The sequence below is a fragment of the Protopterus annectens genome, chromosome 1.part2 (genome assembly GCF_019279795.1).
Source record: "Protopterus annectens isolate FY-2018-M chromosome 1.part2, PAN1.0, whole genome shotgun sequence".
Taxonomy (NCBI): domain Eukaryota; kingdom Metazoa; phylum Chordata; order Ceratodontiformes; family Protopteridae; genus Protopterus; species Protopterus annectens.
In genome coordinates, this window is record NC_056727.1 from 403,496,602 (window position 1) to 403,524,129 (window position 27,528).

Consider the following 27,528-nt stretch of genomic DNA (forward strand, 5'->3'; position numbering starts at 1 on the left):
TTGACTGTATTTTGTAGTTTAAATATAGAGCTACTGCTAGGACTCTCACAAGGAGCTTTTCAAAAGTTGTAGCGAATTGGAGCAAGTTAGTCATTGTTACATTTAGGTGCCCTTTCATCTTTAAGGCACCCCCCCCTTATAAAGTGTCAATAAATCTCGAGAGCATGCATGCTTTGTGCATGAAGCAATGATATCTGTACACATGCACACCTCCAAAATGACCAGTAACCCATTGGGTGGCACACTGACTAGGGAGTAAACATTTTAATTCCACACATTTGTTTGCATGTCAAAGAGAAACAATCAAAAATACTGATTACTGCTTCTCCATGACCAATCAATTCTTTAAGTGCTCAAGTTACAAATGGCAATGCTTTCTTTCACTCAGTTTTTGAAACAACATTAGAGTCAAAGTTAGGGACCTGGGTGAAAAAAAAAAAAACAGAAATAAAAGATGTCAGTGTGTGTGTGTGTGTGTGTGTGTGTGTGTGTGTGTGTGTGTGTGTGTGTGTGTGTGTGTGTATGAGTGTGGGCCTCCTTCTTTGCATGCGTGCATGCATAGGTCTCTGTGTGTGTGGCTGGTTCTACTCTGAAAACTAAAATGACAAAAATCCAGTGAACTGCATCCCTGAACCAAAATGCCTGAAACACACAATGGTGAAACCTCAAACTTTAAGCATTTTTTGCAGGAGGGCAATATCTCTGCACCCAGTGCGGGAGGCAAGACCCCCTACAGTACAAGAACGTGCATATATATATATATATATATATATATATATATATATATATATATATATATATATATATATGTTTATATATCTATATATCTGTGTGTATATATATATATATATATATATATATATATATATATATATATATATATATATGCATTTATATATATATATACATATATATATATATATATATATATATATATATATATATATATACACACACACACACACACACACACACACACACATATTTATATTTTGTTTACTGGGGTAACGTGTGTGTGTATATATATATATATATATATATATATATATATATATATATATATATATATATATATATTATATATATATACACACACACACACACTTATTTATATTTTGTTTACTGGGGTAATACACTGATCAGTATTGACTAATTTCAGGCTCAGCTCAGAAGAAATGCAAAACACTCCAGAAACAAAAAAATACAGAAACATATGTGATCTTCCTGAGGTAAGGAATTGGAAATGAATTGGAAGATTTTCTTTTCAATGGACTGTAGAATAGATGATTTTTTTGTTTTAGAGGCTATTATGGAGAGCCTGTGTTCAAGTTGAGCAAGGAGGACTTTGTCTATGCAGCTCTAGCTGGTCTGGAGAGAAAGGGAGATTGTTTCTAGGACCAGAGTAAAAGAGAACTGATCTTTTGTCTGGTGGTTTCAATGTGGCTTTGGAAGTCTAGCCATTAACCTAAGTATTTAAAGGATGTGGTTGTTTCTCTTAGCAATCATTTAGATCTGTGATGTTGATATTTTTAGGAGTCTTTCTCAGCCTTTGGAAGATTCCAAATACCATACTTTTTGTTTTAGAGGGGTTTAGGAGTACCTTATGGTTGTTTTGCCAAGAGCTAAGGGAGTGAAGGTCAGACTAAAGCTGGGTTTGAACAGTTGAATGAGCGGGACTAGACTGAAGAATAACAATGTCATCTGCTTCAAGAGTTATAGGAAGGTTGGGGAGATCAGAAGGTATTTTGTTAAGAATGACTGAAAATAAAAGATGGGCAAGTATGGAACCTTGGGGCACTCCACTGGTAAGGGGTGCTGGTGAATGGGGTGGGCCTAATGTGACTCTAAAATACCTATTTGTTAACAAATGTTGGAAACATGACAGTGTTGGTACTAACTCCAATTTCTTGGAGGGAGTGAAGGAGCAGGAAGTGGTCAATTAGATCAAAAGCTTTAGTAAGGCCAATGAAGAGAGCTCCTGAAAGGTTTCCTTTATGCATGTTGAGAAGGATCTCATCTATAAGTGACAATAGTGTTGTCATTGTCCCCTGGTCAGCACAGAACCCATGTTGTTTAAGAGTGAGGAGGTGATGCTATTGGAGATAAGTGCACAGTTGGTTGTAGATTAGTTTTTCCAAATATTTTACAAAGTGCAGGGGGGGAAAGACTTGGCAGAAGGGGAGGTATTTATTGGCTGAAGCTGTTTGGAAGAGGTTTAACCAGAGCAGTTTTCCATATGTCTGGCATTGTATTTTGAATTAAGCAGAGATTATGAACATGTAGAAGAGATGTGGCAAAGAAGTCTTTGTAGAGTGATATAAAACAAGGGAGTAGGTTGCCTGCACCAGGGGGTGCATCCAGGGGTATGTTTTTTAATAAGGGAAACAAGTTATTTGAGTGTAATTTTCTTAAAATAGAATAGGAGGATAAAAAGATGGGGGGGGGGCTTGGTGAGTTGGGGGAAGAGGTAGAGTTATGACACTAGGGAGGTAATTAAATTATTTGAGAAAGTCAGCAGTTGAATGTTGGCCTTGAGAGGTCTGCTTGGTGATCAGAGAGGAGGTGGAATCAGTGAATTTTGGCCTGGGAAAATATTTACTTCCTGCCAAAAATGTTTCGGTTTGCCTAGAAGAGCAAGTTGCTTGATTTTGAAACAGTTGGTTTTGTGCTTGTGCATGGCTTGCTAAAGTAGGTTAAGCGGAGAGGTAAAGGCAGCATGATTTTCTAATGAAGGGTTTTGTCTCCACAAAGACCACGCATTGTTCTTAAGTTTGACCAAAATTCATTGGTTAGCCAGCGGGTTTTGTTGTATTGGAAAATACACTATTTGAGAGGGAAGAATTTGTCTTGAAGTTGAAAGAGGGTATGTGTTAGCATTATTGCAGCCAAGTTGGGGTTCTATAAGTTGATAATGGAAGACTAGTTGAACATTGCTAAGTGTTTTTTAAGGTTGTCTGTATTATTGGTGGATCTAGGTCCGAAGGTAACAAGTTTGGTGGGGCAATTTTGGTGGCTGTTGGATAATTTGAAAGGTTAGTGAAGGTGGAAGAATAGATGTACTGGAAATGATGGTAGGGATGATAGCGATTAGCAGATCCAGGAAGGAGTGGTTGGTGGTTTGAAGATTTGGATGAGTTGCATCTTTGACTAACTGTGTAAGGTTTTTATTGGCTAAGAATTCAGCAATGTCATTGCTTGAGGACATAGGGAGTTTACATTAAAATCACCTAGAATAACAATATTTTTATATTTTTTTCCTACTGAAGTGATAAAAAGAGGCTGGAGGAAGAAGATAGGCAAGTGCTATTAGATGGTGAGTGATCTTCCAGGAGGGAAGTTTTAGAAGGATCCAGTTGGATTCAATATCAGAGGAGGCATTTGCTTGTTTAATGATAGCTGGTTTAAGGTTGTTTTTATAAAGAATGAGAGTGAATCCACTTGTCTACTGCCAGGTCTGGTGTCTTGGAGATATTTGCAGGAGGGAAGTAGATGCAGAAAATTAGGCTATATCAATTTCATTGGTCACACAAGCATGTGTGTGTGTGTGTGTGTGTGTGTGTGTGTCCTTATGTGTGTGGCTGGGTTTATGTATGAGTATGACTCTGTGTCTGTGTTTCTGCATGTGTGTGTGTGTGTGTGTGTGTGTGTGTGTGTGTGTGTGTGTGTGTGTGTGTGTGTGTGTGTGTGTTTGTGTGTCTGGAGGTCCACTACGAAAACTCACATGACAAAAAGCCAATGAAGCACATCAGTGAACACAAATACCTAATACATACAATGGTAAAAACTTAAACTTCAGTCATTTTGTTTGCAGGTGAGCAGTATCCCTGCCCCAGAGTCTGGAGAAAGACCACAACATACAGAACTTATAGATATGCCAATTTTTTCATTTCCCAAACATGAAGAAGTGAGAAATCTTCAAAACTAAAAGTACCTATGTCAATGTACACATAGAAACTGCACTGGCTCTTATTTCCAATGGCAAACAGTTACTGGCATTTTTATTCTCAGCGTCTTGTAAACAGTTATCTGCATTTTTATCCTCAGTGTCTTGTGACTCAGGCACCTGATGCTCAGGGAATATGCACCCAATGACCTGTGAAGAAGGTGTGTGTGTGTGTGTGTGTGTGTGTGTGTGTGTGTGTGTGTGTGTGTGTGTGTGTGTGTGTGTGTGTGTGTGTGTGTGTGTGTGTGTGTGCGTGTGGTGTGTCTGCTATATGTAACAAAGCAAATACAAAATAACTTGACATATAAGTCATTTTCTAAGTGTAAAAATACCTAACAAGTGGGTGCTAAAGGAAAATAACAGACCTTGAAGGGGAGGCCCTCCTTCTACGAGTCAGGCCTCACAGCATCACTGGATGGCCTTTTATTAAGCTGTAATGCCCAATCTGTCAAGCATTACTGTTTGTTTAGTTGACGCTGCTTTCCTGTTATCTACCATTATATCCATTTTCATATAATGGTCTTATATTTAGCTGATCCTCCCATAACTGCAAAAATAATGTTTTACTCTTTACTGTTTCCCGAATGCACAGGTATTTGCACATATTATACTCAGTTTCCCATTACCTTACTGGCAATTCTTTGCCATTACACAATATTTTGTATAGCACCATCTTGCTTTTATTTATGCCATTTTTGCTATTTCATTATAAAGTCTTCAATAAATAAAACAGCTGTTGTCAAACTACTTAAAAAAACACCAAAGTATTTCTTTCTACTTTTCCCTGGCTTCTCTTGATACTGATCTTTCGTGTTACTGTACTGTCTTGATTTGCTTGAAATGTACTTTTTTCTTTCTTCCTTCCCCATTTGCTCTCATCAGGTTGCTTTCTTTACTTCATCTCCAACTTGCCTGACACTCACCATTTCCAGTTCACGTTATCCTTGTCTGGCTTTTCTACCCTTCTCCTTTCCTCTTCAGTTTCCTTTATTTTTCTTTACATTCTCCTACTGTTTCTTAGACACCTCTAGCATCTTTCTTCTGTCTTTTCTCTCTTTCATGCCTCACCCATTTGCCTTTATTGCCTTGCAGCCTTCATCCATTCCTACCATTTCAGTCATTCCTCATCCACCTCTCCTCTTTCTGTTCTTTCACATGATCAGCTGTTACAGTGAACAACCATTGACTCTTCTACCTGCTTCTGCCCCCTCATCACTTTAATGATCACTGTGGCATCATCTGTCATCCTTTTACCCGTATTTTACCTCATCCATTTGCTCCAACCACGTTGCCAACCATTCCTTCTGCCCTAGAAACTTGTCTAGTCTAATCATCTTCTCCATACCATCCCAGGAATAGATACCGCCCCTGGCTTCTGGACACCATTCCCTCTTAATGTCCTTCTAACTGCCTTCTTTTTTCAATTTCAATTCATCTTTTACCTTCCTTTTACTCCCAACTTTTCCAAATAGCCAAAACCTGTTCAGGTTCAGTGTCATGTTATAATTCTCATCCATCATTAGATCCATCTAAAGTACCATCTTCATCCCCTCCCATCCATTCAAAGAAATACCTATAAAAGCCTTTTCCACCTAGATTTCTACCATGACCATTTTACATTCTTCACCTCCTTCATAACTACATTTCCCGTATAACTTTTTCTAAGCGCACTTCTAATAATTTCCTTCAGCACAAATCAAATACCCTTCATGAAAAACACCCTAGCCTTCTCCATACATCATCTGCTTTCACTACCAATAACTCCTTACCAATGAACTTATCCCTTCCTTTTCTTAAAGTTTTGTCTCTTGTACTCGCACCTCTTGTCCTTCTTTCCCACATTCCATTCCAGCAAAGGCTTTTCCTTCATAACGGAGTCAACAGGACCCATGAATTCCATGGCACAATTTCAATTCTACCTCCCCCACCTCATCACTTCTTCTTTCTTCTATTCATCACTATACTTTGCTCTCCTAAGTCCAACATGAATCCTTCTACCCTTGGACACCTAAATGCCTGATGGTAGTCCATATTGGATGCTATGTCAATACTTAACTTAGACCATCATCATGCCCCTTAAGATACCACTTCTTGGCCTGCCCCATGTTTCCCATCTCCTCTTTCTTTCTTAATTTCCTTCTCTCGTCTTCCCTCTCCTTCTTACTGCTATTCTCTCACTTTCTTTTCACCTCTTCTACTGCTGCCCTTATTTCCCTTCTACTGCTCCCCCACTACCTAGCTCTCCTTACTTGTTTATCCACTATCCCCTTCTCCCCCTTCTGCTGCTTTCGCTTTGAATGCATCCTCAGATCTGTAGGCCTTACCTTCATCCCTTTGCTTTCTCATTCCTTTGTGATCCTGGAGCTCTAACATGCACTGCATGTGTAGTATCACTGGTATATACTGGTATATGAATAACTATATATATATATATATATATATATATATATATATAAATATATATATATATACACACACACACTACATTTCATTTGCATGCTTTTGAGTAGTTTCCACTCATGTTATACTCATCTGTCTACTTTCATTTCCAGAATGCATATTCTCTCATTGTCCCCACCTTGTGTGAAACTTACTTTTTCCTTTGTCTTTTTTGCTTTTCTGTCCTCATTTTCTCTGCCCTTACTGACTGTTGAGATAAAAACCTTCTTGTCAGCCCACACTGATCCTTTTAGAAGTAAGCACAAACACCATATCTATGAAGTATATAATCCGTGTATTTACTTTCACATTTCCTTCTGTGGTTCAAGACATTGCTGCCTCTTTTCCCTTCTGCTGAATTTGGATTTACATTTTTTCTTAAGACACGGTTGCGACATGACAGAGGAATAAGATCTGATTTCTTGTGCATTCACTGTTGTAATTCAGAATTATTAACCTTTCATCTCCTATGTCACTTCATGCTCATCTAAACCAAGCAGATTCTAGGTCATGTCACACATGCTCAACCAATCTGCAAATTATAGGGACTCCTATACTACATGTAATCTCAAGCTTTTGTCCTCTACCTTCCCTTCACATACCACTGATTTGCAGTTCCTACATACCCACCACATCTAAATCTCTTTAAACAATCTGATTTTATTGTTTTGGAAACTATAAAATTAAGGTATATACAATTTGGAATTCAACATAAAGAAAAAGTTCCTTGCAGACAGAAGACCATTATCTTGAGTCAGTATTTCATATAGCAGAGCTTAAGATTACACTACAAATTACTTGACACAAACAAAGTTTACAGATGTGAAGCAGATATACCAAGTAAACATTACAATCATGCTTACCCTTGAAAAGCATGCACTTTTTAAAATCATCAGTCATATAGTACTATATAGGATAAAACTGATTTATAGGCCGAAAAAGTATAAAGTGTATCTGCAAATGAGTTGTCTCCACAGACTATACAGTTTGGTGTAGATAGTTTCCCGTTACAGCTGGCTTGTAGGGAGACAGGTAAGCATCAGAAGAAGCACACATTACTGATATATAAATCTGAGATAGGATACATTTTATATGCATCTTTCCAGATCATTTCCATATTAGGGAAATCATTCATTTCCTTCAGCAATAATAACCGATAATTCAAGTCAGGCAAGTCAGACCAACACGTTTCCAGTATGAGTTGTCATGTGGCAAATCCCTAAAGGAGCAACTCCATGAAATCAATTCACTGAAAATCATTCCCCCACCCAAAAAAAAGCATTTATTGCAGGGGATCAAGACTTCCTACACACCTATGTGGGGAGCAAGTGGCCACACCACCAACGCCGATAGATAGATTGATAGATGGATAGATAGATAGATAGATGGATAGATAGATAGACAGATAGATAGATAGATAGATAGATAGATAGATAGATAGATAGATAGATAGATAAACAGATAGATAGATAGATAGATAGATAGATAGATAGATAGATAGATAGATAGATAGATAGATAGATAGATAGATAGATAGATAGATAGATAGATGGATAGATAGATAGATAGATACATAGATATGATTATATCATGCAATATCTAAAACTCAAACTCATACCTGAAAACATCTAAGAAACAATGAAAGTGCAAAATACTGAAAACTCGTAATACTGAATAACAAAGTATGTAATAATTATATCCCTCTAAAAAGATCCTATATCATAAACCCCAAATATAAAACCAAGGTCAAGTGTTGCCTTGGTAGTACTGCTAAGGGAAAGGACTTTTAGTATCATAATGTGTACTGTTAGGGTTAGCTTTACCATGGGGAACAGCCATGCAATGGTAACAATAGCATGGTATGCACTACAATAAATGACTGCATAATGACTTGAAATGAGGAAAGCCATGCAAATGTGCCACATGGATTATACCAATGAAAAAAAAAAACAGGTGCTAGAATGACTCACTATTGAATAAAATGAGTATGCTGTACCTCTATGCATATCCATTTTGAACACCATGATTTGCAGAGTACAGCAGGACCATTGCTTATATTAGCAGTAGCAGCCCACTTGCTTATGTTAGGAATTGCCATCAGAGCCACTGCCCGCAATGCTGCAGACTGTGGTCTCCATATGATCTGCTCCCTTATTAGCAAATTATGGTCCTTTTCAAGAGACCAAGATATATGTAGGACTTAGTTGAACTGCATTACTTAAAAATAGAATCAAAAGAGATGCATGCTTGCTTGCAGCCCTTTGCCCAAAAGACATATATGCCAAGTGTAAGTAGAGCCTCAAATAATACTTCATTATCCCAAGCCAGTGAATTTTTCAACATATTGCCTTCATTTGGTGTCCAAGCCACTACTCATCATCTCTGAGGAAATATTGTCAGTCATTTGGTGTATATAGTGTGTTGTGGTATTCACTTACCAATGGCCACAGCCACCTTTCCACATTACATATCTGGTTATTAGCTGCAGTTAATGCCATGCACAGTTTTCCTCAATTATGTTCCATAGCCATACAACAACATATGATACTGGAACTCTTAACCCAATTCAAGTGCAACTTGGACAATTGGATGGGAAACCAGACATTCATCCCTGGTTTGGCACCTATGTCTCTAATGGACACAGGTAACCTGTAAACAGTAGCGGCTGGTGACTTCAAATCACAGGGGGGCTGCAGGAGACAGCTGAATGGGTGGGGTCAAGGGGAAGGGGTGTGGTCAACCATAAAGGGGAGGAGCTATGCACAAAACCACAAAAAGCTAACTTTAATTAAATACGCTGCCCTGGGTGGCAAACCATCATTATGAAAGTCCAATCAAGACAAAAATAAGTGTAGAAGAATAAAAATATTTCAATGCATTGGCTGCATGACAGCTTACTTAATATCTAGATGGAAACAAAAGGTTGTGAGGCATGAAAAAATAAATTACTTTTTAAATACATTACTGGAATGCCAGTCAAAATCAAGCATAAGAAAACCACAAGCACTCAACTCAAACCACTTCTCCTTGCACTGCAGTTCTAATTATAATATATTCAGCTTTATTAAAGTACCAAGTAACATGCTGAAAGTAGAAATCTATGTGATGCCCCACTTGTAAAATGTTTCTTATCCAAAATGACCTGCTGCCTGACAACTTGTTTCATGGGGAAAACATGATAAAAGTAAAAATGAAAAGCAAGCAAGAAACAAGCTCAAGATACATTGCTTAAAAGATTACTGTACAGGTTATGGACCACACATGATTGGCATTCTGTTTAGTTTACGGTAAAGTCTGTAGAGATGACTGGAAGTCTCCAACAAGTGTAATGAGGTTTTAAAATAATGGAATCCTGTCCTTTAATACCCAAGGCTTATACATTATCTAGTCAAGTATTCTCTGCATGGCAACAACAGAAAGGCTTTCAATGTTGGCAATTCTTTAACATTATGCTTATTAAAGCTTACTTGCATCTTACGATGTCAGACAAGCTTACCTTATGGTCATTAAAGCATTGCTACTTAAACACAGAGCAACAGGCACTGAGTAATAAGCATAAATCAACAGTACAAAAATATGACAGAAACCAGACCATTCTGCAAAATCAAGGACAGATGAAAAGCCACTGTAGTACTTATGCAGTGTGTCCTCCCCATCCAAGGTAGATACAACTACTCCTTGCCTTGCTTGGACACATCCAGAGTCACTACATGGGGGAGTGGGGTGCAACAAGCATGTCACAATTTGAAATCTCTCTGGTTGACTGTGATGGTCCTGACACATTTTATTTGTCATACCTCTCAACCTCAAGAGCAAGAAATCTGGACAAAGCCATACACAGAAGTGGGACAAAGGCCCAACAATAAGGACAATTTTTAAATATTGCTCTAATAAACTTAGAAAGATAATAGAATAGGTCTTGCATTAGTATGAATTTTCTGAAGGGTATAAAATCTGAAACTCAAATGTCTGTCATTTTCTAACTTCAGTCTTTAGTGATTTGTCACTAATTTGCCAAAAAACACAATTTTATGAAAAATGGACCAAAAATGTGATGCAAAAATATAAAATAGACACACAATACAGCTGCTACCTGTCAAAGAAGGGACACTTTAATATTAGTACTGCTACCTTGAGCAACTGACAAAATAAAAGAATCTACATGCATTTCAAGTAATCGATAACTTTGATTATTACAGTTATTTCTTAATTGTAAACCCTCCATGTTTTCTTCCAAAATTGCTATTTTACGGAGGGATTATTAGGAGGAAGAGCAACATTTTGAGCCAAAAATTGGGGACAGTTGAGAGGTTGGCTATGCCTAATTCTATAAAGCAATTTATTTGTATGTACCTCTCAACCTGTTAATGCAGTAAATCTGAACAAGGCCAAATATATTGGGGGCACATATAAACAGTACTAAAAATTGCTCTTGTATAAATTGAGACAGTTGATAGAACAGCTCTTACTTTAACATGCATTTTTCTGAAGGTTATGAAGTCTGAAACTTATTATTTAGTGACTTCTGGCAAATCATTTAGGAATTAAAACTACAAATTTTATGAACAAACTAAAAATAAGAAGCAAAATCTATTCATTCTTTGAAAATCTGGACAGTTGGGAGGTATAGTTCAGCTGGGCCTGTCTGAGTTTGCTGCCCTTCCCCCCTGACAAAATAATGGTTGAATGGAGCCTCTGCAGCCATTCCAATGAACCATTACTTGGCTATTTCACTCCATTTACCATAAACACTAATGTGCATACTGCTTTACTTCTATGATAAGTTGGACTTCATTTGAAAGTTTTATTTTGTATTTTACAGCACAAACACCAAGTCATCTGTTAAACAAAGCAATGCAGTCTCACAATGAAAACTTAGCATTAAAACTTCTCTGCCCTTGAAACTCACATTCATTGAAACAGCATTGAAACCCACATTCAAAGAAAATACATTTTGCCAGTGGCAGATAAAGATTAATTTTGGGCTGTTTTGAATCATAGGCCCCTTGCATATGAAACATACATGTGCTCTTTGATACACCTTCCTCATTGTACTAAAATTATATTCCTTGTACAATACAGTACACTTGTTAGAGGGTGTTTTAAATTAGTTTTGAACATTTTTCCAGTAAGCAATGAAACAAACCATATGCACCCATAATGGCAAAACTGCCCAGTTGAGAACATTTATCATAAAAAGTCTACTCAGACTTCCACAGTCCACCATTATTAGTAAATATACACAATTCTACAGTCCACCATTATTAGTAAATATGCACAATTCCACAGTCCACCATTATTAGTAAATATGCACAATTCTACAGTCCACCATTATCAGTAAATATGCACAATTCTACAGTCCACCTTTATCAGTAAATATGCACAATTCTAGAGTCCATTATCAGTAAATATGCACAATCTCTGAAGTAAGTCATCTAAATCCGCATTAAAGAAATATGTAACTAATGAAGCGGTTGCTGCTAGCAATCACCTTTATATTTCATGGTTTCATCGAAAAATAAAGTGTCTGTTGCCCCTCAGGAATAAATTGCCTATACTACATTAAAAAAATGATAAGCTAGTAATAATATTGCAAGAGGAAATGGATGGCAAACTGATAACGAACTCATAGTTAGTGTCTTCACCAAGGAGAACATTCTGAGTATGGCAGCATCCACCCCTTGTGGGAGTAGAACCCACAGCCTTCTGCCTCAAAAGCAAGTACACAACCTGTTGTGCTATAGTATTAACTAGGCATAGCAGTAAACTTCTATTCCCCTGCAGCTCTCAGCTCCTTGTAAAATCTACTCAATACTCAACTGCATGGGGCGGTCAAAAGCCCAAAAACCAGGGACACATTAAACATTGCTTGTATAATCTTGGAAAGTTGCTAGAATAAAATGTTGTGTTGCCACCATATATTTTACTGCCAAGGTCCCTGAGCAAAAAACAGTCAGAGTAACATACCACTACGCCACATCAGCTGCTTTGTAAAAGAGAGGAAGACTGAAACTTAAATGGCTATCATTTAGTGAATTCAGTTCTCACCATAGCTGTCAACCTCTTAGTACAAAACACCTGGACAAACCCAGTAATGAGGGAATACAGCCCTCAAACATATTCAGTGAATTCAGTTCTTGCCATAGCTGTCAACCTTAGCACAAAACCTGGACGAAGCCAATAATGGAGGAATACAGTCCCAAAAATAGGGACAAATTTAAAATATTCATCTTATAAACGTAGAAAATTGCTAGAAAAAAAGGTTGTGCTACTATGTATTCTGAAGAACATGAAGTTTGAAATTCAAATGCCGGTCAATTTTACTGCGGACGGAACAAAGCCAATTTTCAGCAGAGACGCAGGGATTAATACTGCAGACACGTCTTTGTAAAATGGCAGGGCACCAGAGCAAATCCACACAAACACAGGGAGGAGATGCAGACTCCACACAGAAGCCACCCCAACCAAGAATCAAACCAGAAAACCTATAGCTGTGAGGCAACAATACTACCATTGCACCATCAATTATGCAAGGAATTAAACATTCAGAAACCTGAAGTCTGAAATTCAAATGCCTGTCAATTTTATTTAACATTTGTTAATCAGGACAGTCTGACTTGGAACAAAAAAACAATTTTCAGCAGAGGCCCAGGAAGAAATAATGCAGACATGTCTTTTTAACATGGGAGGACACAAAAGCAAACCCACACAAACACAGGGAGAAGATACAGACCCCACAAAGAAGGAACCCCAGCCAAGAATCAAACCTGAGAACCTGCAGCAGTGAGGCAACAATGCTACTACTACACCATAAAATATCAAGCATTAAAACATTTACAAACCACAGATATTATGAGGAACAGATCAGATCAAATATGAGGCAAAAATCTGCAATTTTTTTACAAATGGTGGTGGGTAGGGAACTCAAGTCTTTAACACCTGCATACAGGGTACAGGGTTCAAGCCTGAGGTATTCCCTACCACACCACCATGAGCACCTGGGGCATTTTCTCAAACACACACACACACCCACCCTACTAAACAATAAACACACACACCAGGCCATTCAAATATTCATTCACACACTTCCCTACTAAACAATAAACACACACACCAGGCCATTCAAATATTCACACACTTCCCTACTAAACAATAAACACACACACCAGGCCATTCAAATATTCATTCACACACTTCCTACTAAACAATAAACACACACACCAGGCCATTCAAATATTCATTCACACACTTCCCTACTAAACAATAAACACACACACCAGGCCATTCAAATATTCATTCACACACTTCCCTACTAAACAATAAACACACACACCAGGCCATTCAAATATTCATTCACACACTTCCCTACTAAATAATAAACACACACACCAGGCCATTCAAATATTCATTCACACACTTCCCTACTAAACAATAAACACACACACCAGGCCATTCAAATATTCATTCACACACTTCCCTACTAAACAATAAACACACACACCAGGCCATTCAAATATTCATTCACACTTCCCTGCTAAACAATGAAGACACACACCAGGCCATTCACATATTCATTCACACACTTCCCTACTAAACAATAAACACACACACCAGGCCATTCAAATATTCATTCACACACTTCCCTACTAAACAATAAACACACACACCAGGCCATTCAAATATTCATTCACACACTTCCCTACTAAACAATAAACACACACCAGGCCATTCAAATATTCATTCACACACTTCCCTACTAAACAATAAACACACACACCAGGCCATTCAAATATTCATTCACACACTTCCCTACTAAACAATAAACACACACACCAGGCCATTCAAATATTCATTCACACACTTGCCTACAAAACAATAAACACACACACCAGGCCATTCAAATATTCATTCACACACTTCCCTACTAAACAATAAACACACACACCAGGCCATTCAAATATTCATTCACACACTTCCCTACTAAACAATAAACACACACACCAGGCCATTCAAATATTCATTCACACACTTCCCTACTAAACAATAAACACACACACCAGGCCATTCAAATATTCATTCACACACTTCCCTACTAAACAATAAACACACACACCAGGCCATTCAAATATTCATTCACACACTTTCCTACTAAACAATAAACACACACACCAGGCCATTCAAATATTCATTCACACACTTCCCTACTAAACAATAAACACACACACCAGGCCATTCAAATATTCATTCACACACTTCCCTACTAAACAATAAACACACACACCAGGCCATTCAAATATTCATTCACACACTTCCCTACCATTCTAGACTAAAATAAATAACACACTTACCTGTCCTTGCTGCCCATTCCCATAACGTTAATCCAAATGCCCGCCAATACTCCATAGTCCCGAGATTCCCTTGATCCAAACCCTACTCCACAGTCCCGACGCTGACTGCTGCTGTTGCAGTCCGTCCCGACGTTTTCCCAGCGAGTCTGTGCACTTTAAAAGTGCACAGACTTCTCCTATGTTCCCCTACCTGGATTGCCGGACTGCCGCGAGCATGCGCAGTAGACTCGCAGTAGTCTGGACTACTGCGCATGCGCGGAGTCCGCGAATTTTAAAAATATTTTTTTTCTTTTTTCTTTCTTTTTTTTTTTGGTTGAGGGGGCTGCAGTCCGGCAGCCCGATAGCACGGGCCGCCCCTGCCTGTAAATAATTCATCTTCCAGGCCCATGCTAACACTTATAAAGGGATCAGAACTTGTCAGAGATTTAGGATGCATGGCTAGGCTTTAAAAGGCCCTTAGGGTTGTTAGCCTAGTAAACACCTATGAACCTTCAAACCCCACACCCCTTATAAAATGTCCTTCCCCAGAATTCCTTTGTTCACTGTTTGACCCTCCCTAGACACAGGCATATGGTTCAATGCCATGCAAGTGACATATTTAAACACACACACACACACACACACACACACACACACACACACACACACACACACACACACTCACACTTTGACATCAGTCTTACATTCATTGACATCCACTACAGCATTCGTTATTGTTGTTAAGGTAATTTAATCAGGCACGATTCCTTCGTTAACTCTGGGAAGCACCACATCTACATGCACTTTAATGAGTGTCTGTTTCAAAGCTGGACTATTGTAAATGGTGTTGTGTGAAATGGCACTATCACTTTATTTATTTATTCGACATTTGTTGACTGGGAGTGTCTGACTGAGCGAAAACCCTTTTTCAGCTGAGGCCCAGGGAGAAAAGCTCCACAAAACACACAAGTAAATATAACATAAAAAATAACTACACTAACAAAGAGTACATACGAGGTGATACAGTACAGTATGTCAAGCATTTCATAATTCCTTGAAGCATAAAATACTCTAAGTACACTAAATTAACAATAGCATAACAATAACTAAGTCTCATTTTCATACTTAGAGAGCACTAGATAAGATGATCACAGGTTCAGTAAGAGGGATTAGTAGTTTGAGACAGAGGATCAGCAGTTAGTAGGTAATAGTAGAGTGAAGTAAGAGTGAGGCATTAGTGGGAGTTTAGGCTGTTGCCAAAAAGTCAAATTGAGTTTGAGCAGTGGACAGTCACTGTAGGAGAGTCACAGGAAAAAAGAATGTTAGTAAGCAAAGATCTCAGCAGAGAGATGTGCCATGTCAGAGCAAGGGTTAAGAGGTACAGTTACAAGTTAAGTTGTTGAGTAGGTATAGTTTGAGTGCTGATTTGAATTCATGAGTGGTTGTTAGATTTCTTTTTTTTTAAAACAGGTTTATTGTTTTAACATACAAGAGAAATATCATAACAATTTTATACAAGTAATTAAAAATAGATATGATTATAACATTCAACAAAACAACTAAAGTATTTACAAAGACATCCACTACAATCAGATCAATTAATTAAACTAAAATACCATGCTATTGAAATTAGGATTTTTTTAACAAATTTTGTAAATTATCCCATACAATATAATAAGATGTTTTTCTTGTTGTTCTTGACCTAATTGTGTTTATTTCCATATGGCACACTATATTCATAACATTTTTAAATTCATTGAACGAAGGAGGTGTATCTGAAATCCAATTTCTGGTTATTATTTTCCTAGCCACTGCTAAAATGGACCATAACAAGGGAAGCTTAACCTTTTTAACACTTTGAGGTACAGGTGTGTTGAATAATATAAGAGATTTAGAAATAATGAAATTATCTGTAAAAAGAGCCTGCAAAATTCATTAACTGATTTCCAGTATTCTTTCAATTTTATACAGTCATAAAACATATGAGCCCAGTCAGCATTAATTTCTACATTACATCTCTTACATAGATTATCTTTATTATTTATTTTACTCATCATCAAAGGTGTATAAAAAGATCTATGTAAAAATTTCCATGTATAAAGTCTCCAGACAATGGAAGACGTAGTTCTATAGGCAGATTCCAATATATATTGTTTATCTTGTTGATTTGGTTGGTCCCCATTAATAGAAGTGAAATAATTCCAGTATGTATCTACACTGTAAAAAGTTTCTTGTCTGATAATTTTATGTATGTATGAATGTTTACCTTTATCAGAAACTTTATGTTGTAAATTTAATATCAAGTAATCAATCAGTGTTGGAATAGATTCTTTAACTGTTATAGACATTAGATTATTCTATCAATGAGATGTTGTCTAAAGGTCTGAACCTCTAACCTCTAACCAGCAAGTTTCTCTTAGATCAAATTCTTGTTTTAAGAAATCTAGATTTTTAACTTTATTATCAGATATCAACTGATACCAGTACTTTAGATCATTATCTATAGCTAAATGAGTTCCTTCAGAAGTAGATAACAAAAGCATACCCTGAGTATACATTATAGGGAATATAATAAAATTCCATTCCCTATACTTAGGGTGCATAAATATAAAGTTACGATAGCTAATAATAATATTTAATGGGTAACAAACCATATGTTTAGGTGTAATAGGTGAAGTACAAAATTCCTTTAGTAACCATAACATGGAGTTATTTACAATCATATTTTTATGTGTTAAGGAGATTTTCATGAAGTGCATACTAATTAGCTCCCAATAATCTTTCCATTCTGCGACATATGACTGATCTATTAATAAAGTAATAACTTTTACAATAGAAGAAATAGTATATAAATTAAAGTCTGGAAAAGAAATACCCCCTTGAGACCAGCTATTAGTATGTTTCTTTAATGCAATCCTAGGTCTATTAGGTGCCCATAGGAAATTTAACATTAGTGTATTCAGTTTCTTGATAATTATTTTTGTAGGTGGAAGTATTATTGATTGTATTAAGTATAAAATCTTGGGGAATATTATCATTTTAATAATTGTAAGTCTCTCCTCCATAGTAAAAAACATATTATTTCAGGTATTAAAAAGATTTTGTATATTATGAAAACAGGTATTATAATTATTATATATAATATATTTAATATCTTTAGATAGTATTATACCTAAATAAGTTATCTGACCTGAATTGGGTACATATTTAGTAAAATTACTAATGAGAATATTTTTTCGTATATATATATATATATATATATATATATATATATATATATATATATATAGGTAGTATTTTAGTTTTTTCTTCATTGAATATTAAACCAGAAATACTTTTAAAATTCATCATTTTATCAAATAGAGACTGCATAGAAGAATTAGATCCTGCTGATGTAATTAGAACATCATCTGCAAAAAGTTGAATTTTGGATGTTGTATTTTCATCTATTTCAAAACCCTCTATGTCAGTACTGTTTCTGATCAAATTAGCCCAAGGCTCCATTACTAAAGTGAATAATAGTGGAGAAAGTGGACATCCTTGTTTTGTACCTTTAAGAATGGGTATTTTTGTGAAACATATGTTCCTACCTTAATATAAGCCAACGTTCCTTTATATAAATGCTCAATTAGATTTACAAATGCATCTGAGAAGTTTGTGCACTTCAGTAAGGTAAACAGATAGTCCCAACTTACTGAATCAAATGCTGAACTTATATCAAGACTAATAAGTGTTAAATCTTTCTTTTTCCTATTTGCAAAATCAATTAATGTTAAAGTTCTTCTTATATTATCAAAAGTATTTCTATTTACAATGAAGCCTGTCTGATCTATATCTATAATGCCGGAATGATTGTCTTCAATCTATCAGCAAAAATACTCATAAACATTTTATAATCAACATTAAGTAATGAGATGGGCCGATATGAAGTACATCTAGTTGGATCTTTATTAGGTTTTAAAATTGGCGAAATAAATGTATATTGCCAAGATGGGGGCTTATTAACTCAGTTTGGGCCAAAATAAAACCTTATGTATTAATGAATATGTACTTTTAGAAAGGATTTTATATATCTCTGGTATAATACCATCATTACCCGGTGCTTTGTTTGGTTTAAGCTTATTTATTTGTGTAATAACCTCTGTATATGAAATACTTTTGTCCAATAGTTTAATCTGTTGTTTATTAAGCTTTTTATTCATGTTTGTGGTTATAAACTCCTTTATTTTATCTTTAGGTTCCATGTTAATGTTATTATTGTTAATACTGTGAAAGTGATTTCTAAATTCATCTAATATTTCTGGTAGACTAAAACATTTTTCTTTTCCTTAGAGAAAAGATTTCTTTGATATGGTTTTGTTTATTCAACCTTTTTGTTTTATTTTTAAGTCTATGTAAGTATTTGGGGCTTATTGAGTAAGACAAAAACTTGTATTTTTCTAGAGTTATTTTAACTTTATGAGTTAAAATTTCTTTGTATTTGTCATTTAGTTTGTTTATTTCTTCAATGACTTTCTTATCCATAATATTTTCTTTATTATTATGTTTATAAGAGTCTAATTTACTTTGAATATCTAACAATTCCTTATCCCAAGATTTCCTTTTATTATTATACCATCTTATACTTTGTCCATATAGATATGATTTTAAGGCATCCCAAACATAGACAATGGAGACTTCAGGAGTATTATTTATGTCTAGAAAATGTTGTACTTCTGAAAGTATATATTCTTTATAGTCTTTTAGTTGAGATAAGTATGCTGGTATCCTTTTGATCTGAACATTATGAGTATTTTTTATCATGAATTCAAAAACAACTGAATTATGATCAGATATAGGACATGAAATGATTTTGGAATTAATTAAATCTGTTACCAACTGGTTAGAAATAAAGAGCCTATCTATTTTTGAATAAGTTTTGTATCTGTTAGAAAAAAAGGTGTATGGTAATGATTTTGAATCTATCTGATTATTAATATCATTCAAATTATAAGAATTAGCAAAATCATTTAAATGTTTTGCATTAGATGTAATTCTTCTTTTTCCTATAGTGGTAGTATCACTTTCATGTAGTATACAATTAAAGTCACCAGCTAAAATAATATCTCCTATAGAGAATGATATAATCTTATCAAGATGATGTTTCACTGTATTAATACCAATTCCAGGTATCCAATATACATTAATTAAAGTGTAAGTCTTCCCATTAATTTGTATTGTAACCATACAAAACATTCCTTTGTCATCCTGATAAGACTTAATGGTTTTAGGAATAGGCATACTTTTATTCCATAAAATAGCCACTCCTCTTTTTTTCTGACTGTGCTCTGACCTAACCATTACTGTATATTTCTTTGTGGCTAGTTTATCAATATCTTTTTTCAAGAGATGTGTTTCTTGCAGGAAGACTAAGTTGGCCTTATGTAAATTAATGTATCTTATTAGGCTTGCCCTTTAACATGGATTATTCAATCCATTAATGTTTAAAGAAATTCCATTTAAAGATGTCATTTGGCATTTTTAAAACTTAAGAATCTTATGATCAAAATAACAAATAACAACATAAGTAATGTTACATCTCCTCCTTTAGGTGTACCTTTAAATATAGCTGTATTTATTGAATCTCTTATGGGATTTTGTATAGGATTCAATTTTGTTTGTAGTGACAATGAGTGTACAAAATATATTGTGGACGTCAAAACTATATACATATAACAATGAACAAGTGAAAATAATGTAAGGATTAAACCTTGCATCCAGCCTGGAGTTAAAAACTCCAACTTAGAGTAGTATTTACCACTCAAGTTAACCCCTACCCTAAGCAGCAGTACCTCAGCTACCACCTTATCAATTTAATACTGGTTATATTTAACTTAAATTAACAGCTTTCAATTCAGTTATCTAGCAAGACAAGACTACACATTTGATAAAACAGCATCATATAAACTAAAATAAACTTTTTTTAAAAAAAAAACTATTCATACTACTATATACATCGATGTAATATAATACACTTGTATTCAAATGGCATTCAAATAAACTTGATATTAGGAACCAAGAGGAGAGAGAGAAATAAAAGACGTGAAAGAGGGAGAGAGAGTGAAAGAAAGAGAGAGAGTGAAAGAAAGAGAGAGAAAGTATGTAAAAATAATTTCTAACATTCATTTAAATGAAAAACTTTGGCTAATATGGTTCAGACGTTACATATATTAAGATGCATCTATTTTTTGTCATGTAAATGCAGTTAACAGCTTCCAGAAAAAAAAAAAAAACCTTGAATTGCTTGTATATGAGCATTTTACTCATACTCATTATTGTCAATAGAATAAAATATTACATTTATAAAAGTTGTTATAAATCATACTGCATAGTTATGCAAATTCTCAGAAACACTTGCATTATTGTAAAAAAAAAAAAAAAAAAACATCTGCATTTTGTATGTCTATACTACTGCTTTAAATGTAGTCAACAGCTTCCAGAAAAAAAAAACATTGAATTGCTTGTATATGAGCATTTTACTAATACTCATTATTGTCAATAGAATAAAATATTACATTTATAGAAGTTGTTATAAATCATACTGCATAGTTATGCAGATTCTCAGAAACACTTGCATTATTGTAAAAAAAAAAAAAAAAAAAAAAAACATCTGCATTTTGTATGTCTATACTACTGTTTTAAAATATATCACAAAACAATTTCTTCCAGAATAGAGTTATAAAGTTATTTATGCTTGTCAATCAGATGAATTAAATGAGTTATAGTAATGTATATGTTTGGAACATAAGTTTTGAACACAGATTAGTATGCTGCAGTCAGGTAGATTTTCAAAAACACTTGAATAAATGTTTCATTTTCTATGCCTTCTAAAATAAGACATTTACTTACTACAAGAAACTGCATAATTTAAAATCATTATAATTGACATATTTTATGAATTATAACATAGATATTTAAGTAATTATATAAAATAACTCACATTTAAATGTCAAAGAGTTCGTTTTCCTTCACATAGTCACAGTTGCATCAGTTCTAGTTCCTGGTAGAGTGTTCTTCCAGAATCTGTGATGTGTCAGTGTGATATTTGGGTCAAAGGTCAGGTTAACTGCTTTCAGCTTCTCTGTGAGAATTCTGAGAGTTGAAGCTTTTGAAACAGCATGAGGACACTGTTCATGAAGTAGCCCACATCCCAGATTGTCTCCCTTAACATTTTGGCGGGAAACTTGTTAAAAACTAGTGACAAACATTCATTTAGCAGTGTTAATGCATCTAAACATGATAAAACCTTCGCGATGTACCCCACAGGTTACCACAGCCTCTATGCAAGTGAAATCAAGCCCAAAGTTATTAATAGGTAATAAAACTCAATATCACTGTCCCAACACAATTCTATGCAAATCTCATTATTTACTGTGTCTATATGATCAAAAGCATTTCTATATATACAATGGAATATTACTTACTGTTTATATTAATAGAGTTAAAAATAAAACACATTATTTACTATTATTTAGTTCTAATTATTATTAGTTAAAGCATGACATATTATTTACAAACAAGCATAAGCAGTATAATCAAGAAAGTATAATTAGGAATAGCATTTGAAGAACATATAAACTTTTTACAAGGAATAAATGTTATTATTCTATTTATCATATTTTCATTACTCTTCTCTCCCTGCCCTCCCCCACCCTTTACCCACTACATAATCTAAATAGAATGTCATTGTTTAAACAAAGAAAAGAAGGAAAGGAGGAAAAAAAATGTATCTAATTACTGACCTTACTTCTCTTTTTCAGAAAGAGAAACAAATTGAATAATAGTTTGTTATTAGTTCCTCAGATATTTTGACTTTTTATGAAACAAAACATTTCTTTGCACACAGAGAATAACTTTGATTAAATATTTTTCAGAACATTTGTGGCTTTCTGGAAATGCAGGAACTATATTTAAAAAGATTAATAATGAAGTAAAATGATGGGAGAAAAAAAGAAAAAACATAGAACAAATCATTTGTTCTTTAGTCTCTTCTTCCTCTCAGAAGTCTTCCACGAAGTTTCAGTTGCCAGTCTCTTTAATGAAGGACTAGCCCATTCCATTTCCTCTATTTTATCCAAAATCTTATTTTTTTTTGATAAACAGTAAAGCAGAGTCTAAGTCATCAAAAATTTTAGGACCATCAGGAAGGAAGATTTTTAGCTTGGCAGGAAACAGAAGGTATGTTTTAAACTGTGCTTTTTTAAGCTCCCTTATTAGTGGCAGAAAAACTTTTCTTTTAGCTATTACCAAGGGAGAATAGTCATTATCAAAACACACAGTTGTCTCATTAAACTTAACAGGAGCTTTAGCTCAAGCAGATTTAAGAACCATCTCTTTATCAAAAGATGATAGAAATCTAACTATAACTGATCTAGGATAGTTTTTGGTAGAGTTAGTATTAGCTATAGATCTATGTGCTCTTTCGATACCAAAAGAGAATGCTTCTGGTAAGTCTAAAGTTTTAGGGAGCCATGTTGTTAAAAAAGAAGTAATATTGTTACCTTCAATATTTTCTGGCAGTCCAAAAATCCTAATGTTATTGCGCCTAGATCTATTTTCCAAGTCATCCAGCTTTGTTTGTAAGTGTGTATTTTGTTTCAGCAGAAACTCAATGTTGATTTCCTCTTCTTGGATTCTATTTTCCATGTCATTCACAGCTTCTTCTATGCCTGTCATATGGATCTTCTGTTGTTGCAGGTCTATATGTAACAAGTCTATTTGTTTTGTAGTTTTTTCTATGAAGGTATCAATTTTAGTATCCATTTTATCCATCTTAGCAGTAAGTTGTTGGATTATAGTTATCAGAGACTGAAGTTCTTTCTTGATGCTGGAGTCCTGAGAATTTGTCTTACTGGAACTCATTTCAGACTGATAAACTGACAGGAAAATTTCCAATGTGATTTCTGACAGGAATATTGTTAAAATTTCCTTTCTTTTTTAGATATAGTTCAAGAACTATATAAAACAAATATATTTAGAAAGAAAATTACTTCAAAAATTAATTTTTTAAGTAATTAATTCCTGTCAGTGTAATGAAATTGGTGGATCTGAAGAAATCTGCTGCTATCCTGTGTTCATCCTTGGCCACGCCCCTTCAGTGGTTGTTAGATTTCTGATATCAAGTGAGAGCCTGTTCCTGTTTAGGGCTGGGTAGTAGCTATATAGGTTTTGACCAATGTTTTTCTGGGCATAGGGATCTTCAGGTGTTGTTGGTTGGACCTCCTGATGTTTTTTGTAAGGGCATAGGGCGAGATGGAAATGCTAGGGCAAAGCTAAAGGTTTTTAGAGACTGGAGTGAATTACAGTTAAATGAGAGAGAAGGAGCTGGTGTGGGAACTTAAGCCAGTTTAATGCAGACAGAGAAAGAGACAGTGATGAGAGTTAGCGGACAGATTGGGAGTAAACCGGGCGATTTTGTTGTATGTGCTTTCAAGTTTAGATTGTAGGGATGTTTGTAAGTTAGTCAGCATTTGTGATCCATGGAGGAGACTGGGGAGTAAGAAGCATAAGCAAGGGAGACTTGAGATGGTTAGTGAGAAACATTTTATTTCTGTATAGAAGTCCAACTTTTTGGTGTTTTTTTTTGATGCAGTGACTGATATATAGATCTAATTTAAGTTGTTTGTCTATGATTACCCCTAGGAGTTTAGTTTGGGGTTCAGCATAAATTGTGGTATTATTAGAGGAAGTGATAGTAAAGGTAGGCTTAAATGGTGAGATAGATTTAGGAAGAAATAGGAGAAGGTTGGTCTTTTTGAGATTAAGGATAAGTTGGTTGTTAGTGAGCCATTTTTCCATGGAGTTAACGGACTTTTGGGTGAGTGTGAGTAGGTCAGGGAAGGTACCTGCAGTGGAGAGTATGGCAGAGTCATCTGCTTATTGAATGTATAGAGCTGGTTAATGAAGAAGAGATAATTAGTAGTGCCAATGTCTGTGAACTGATAATAGTTTGCGTTGTGCTTTCCATGTATGTTGGACCAAGCCATGCAGAACAGAGTACAATAAACATGCAGGATGTGACGTTCATGCATACGCATATGGCATGTGTACATTTATAGCATCATGATGTAGAGCTCTGGCTTTGTCCTAATACTGTGGTGGTACAGTCATATCTCAGTGCCAAGGTGCAATAATGCACAAAAGTACATCTGTGTATACTCAGCTACCATTTTGCTTCTTGGGTGCACTTGATTGAGTGACTGTGGCAATTTAGTGGAATGAGGAATGCAGGACTGCTATGTGTTTTGCCATAAAGAGCAGTATCTTTCTGTTCTTCTTGCATAACAACTTTAGGAAGTGCCTGCTGGATGGCTGTGGTGGCCCATTGTGCAAGGTGGATAACTGGCATGCATTGGATGGAATGCTGAGTGATCCCACTGGCACTACCTACTCTGATACAGTGACCTGAACTGGCAGCTACCTGACCTACTTTGTCAGTGGGAAGCACAGGTTCAGAAGTGCCCACCCTACTATCTTATGGTAGCCTTCTGTGTTTCCACCTACTTTATGTTCCCTCGTTTCCTACTTTTGCCCCATTTCTTCCCATATATGTATCTATTGGTCATCATGCTGGTCTTCTTTTGTCAGATAGGAACTACATGCAGCTTTCTGGTGCTACATGAGGAACATTTATTTCTCTGCCATTCCTCACTAACTCAGCTGTGATGTCCATCACATCAGTCGCATGCGATACTGTAGTGTTCCTTTTCTGTTATTGCTACATTTGTCTTCAGCTGAGGGCTTTTGCTCAGTATACAGCTGATGTTCAACATCAACTACATCAAATTAGCCATGTGATTATTATGTAAACAGCCTCCTTGAAAATCAGCATTGTACAGTAGCATAGAACTTGTCAATCAATCCCAGCCACTATCTGAAATTGCAATAAATATCCACATTACCATGTAACAGCACAACACATTAACACCATTTGCCCAATTCTTCTGTTAAGTAAAGTCATAGTCACTAATCTTACACTGGTATCTGTGGTTAAAATAAATAGAATAATAATTATTAACTGACCAATAATGTGTATGCATTAGAAAATATTTTTTTTAAAGAAAACGGAAACACCATAGTGTAGCTTTCATGTCATCAGTACAGAACTTTATTACAGAGGCACAGCGATAACATGTTCTACTGGTGGCTTAGTTCAAGACTACACATAAAATAATAATAAAATGCCACTGAAGTAAGCATTGGAATTTCAGTAATGTTATTACATAATGTATACTCGAAAAAATTGTTACAAATCAGTTCATGTTTCTATCATGAAAATAAGTGGGCACTATAGTGTCATTGCATTAACGACAATGAGCAACATTACCACAGTTATTTTAGTATATGAACTAATGCATTGTAATGTGCATTATTTTTACAGCTTACAGAAAACAGAGAGAGCTTTAAGTAACTAGTGATAGTCAGGTGACCAGTACCTGAATTGTATTCATTACCCTACAGGTGAAGATTGCTGCACATAAAGTAATTAATTAGGTTACTAGCTGAAATTAGCTCAAACTGGAGGAATTTCCTCATGGCAGATTACCAGTATGAGTAGGTTTACTAATGTAGGTAATGATAACTGTGTATTTTAGCATTTAGGGACAATTAAAGATAAGAAAATATGCAACAACCTACAAATGGGCTCAAAGGAGCCCACATGTTTTCACTGGTACTTCCTAATCATGTTTGTTCACTACTTCTTAAAGTGGCGGTTATGTGCACAGTATGAAATATGTGACAAAAAAGTAAATATGTTTAACAGGTGTTTTTATGGTAAAATGCAAATTTAAGTACTTTGGTAATATAGCTGTAGTGATTTCTTGTGAAAGTATGGCATATTACAGTTACTCATTTTTGCATTGATAGCAGTAGTGATTGTGGAACATGGGCTCTAATTCAGCCAGGCAGTAATGCTCTCCTAGTCTGCCAATATACCAAAAGGGTTGTTCCCATAATAAATGTCTAGGCTGTCCTTAAATATATCTAAACTAGTGCATGCTTTAATGTAATTTGGTAGTCTGTTCCATGCATCAGCTACTCTTTCAGAGAACCAATTAGTACACTTTTCATTCCTATATAATCTTCTACATAGGTTGTCTGATGAATCTCTGGCACTTTCTGATAAACCCAAACATTCCCAGAGGAAGTTGTCTCTAAATGCTCTATATACCTGAATAAGATCTCCTCTTAGATATCTATATGAGACACTGTACACATTCTGATATTTTAGTGTTTTATAATAACTTAAGTTTTCACATCCATGGATGATCTTGCTATACGTCCGCTGTACTCTTTCCAGTTTACTTATAAGGTTTCCATATTGTTATTCCATACTCAAGTTTGGGTCTAATGTAATTAACAAACAATGACTTCATCATTTCTGATTTCCTAGACTTCATAAATATTTTTATACAACCTATGGCTCTATAACTATCATTAACCAATTGGTTGATGTGATTAGAAAAATTCAAAGCCAGACCTACTCATTTACCCAGGTCCTTAAAGGAAGAGTTTCAATCACTGTGTGCTTTATTAAATATTCACCTTTCAGTTTATGTCTCTAAAATCTCATATGCATAGCTTTTGACATATTTATAACCACATTAATCTCTTGTGGCCAAATGATCAATTTAGTTGAGTTATTTTGCAGACATGCCCTATCTGTAACACAAGTAATCAGTTTACCCAGTTTCAGGTCATCTGCATACAGATTGTAGAACACCTCAGATGTAAAAGATAAGCCTGAAAGATGCAATCTAAACAAGTAAGGGCCTAGGA

The 27,528-nt window shown here is 35.3% G+C and overlaps 1 protein-coding gene across 1 annotated transcript in view; it reads right to left on the bottom strand.

Moving 5' to 3' along the window:
- Positions 1-27,528, bottom strand: part of LOC122792361 (D-beta-hydroxybutyrate dehydrogenase, mitochondrial-like) — a 124,663-nt gene that overhangs the window by 29,353 nt on the left and 67,782 nt on the right. The window lies entirely within an intron of this gene.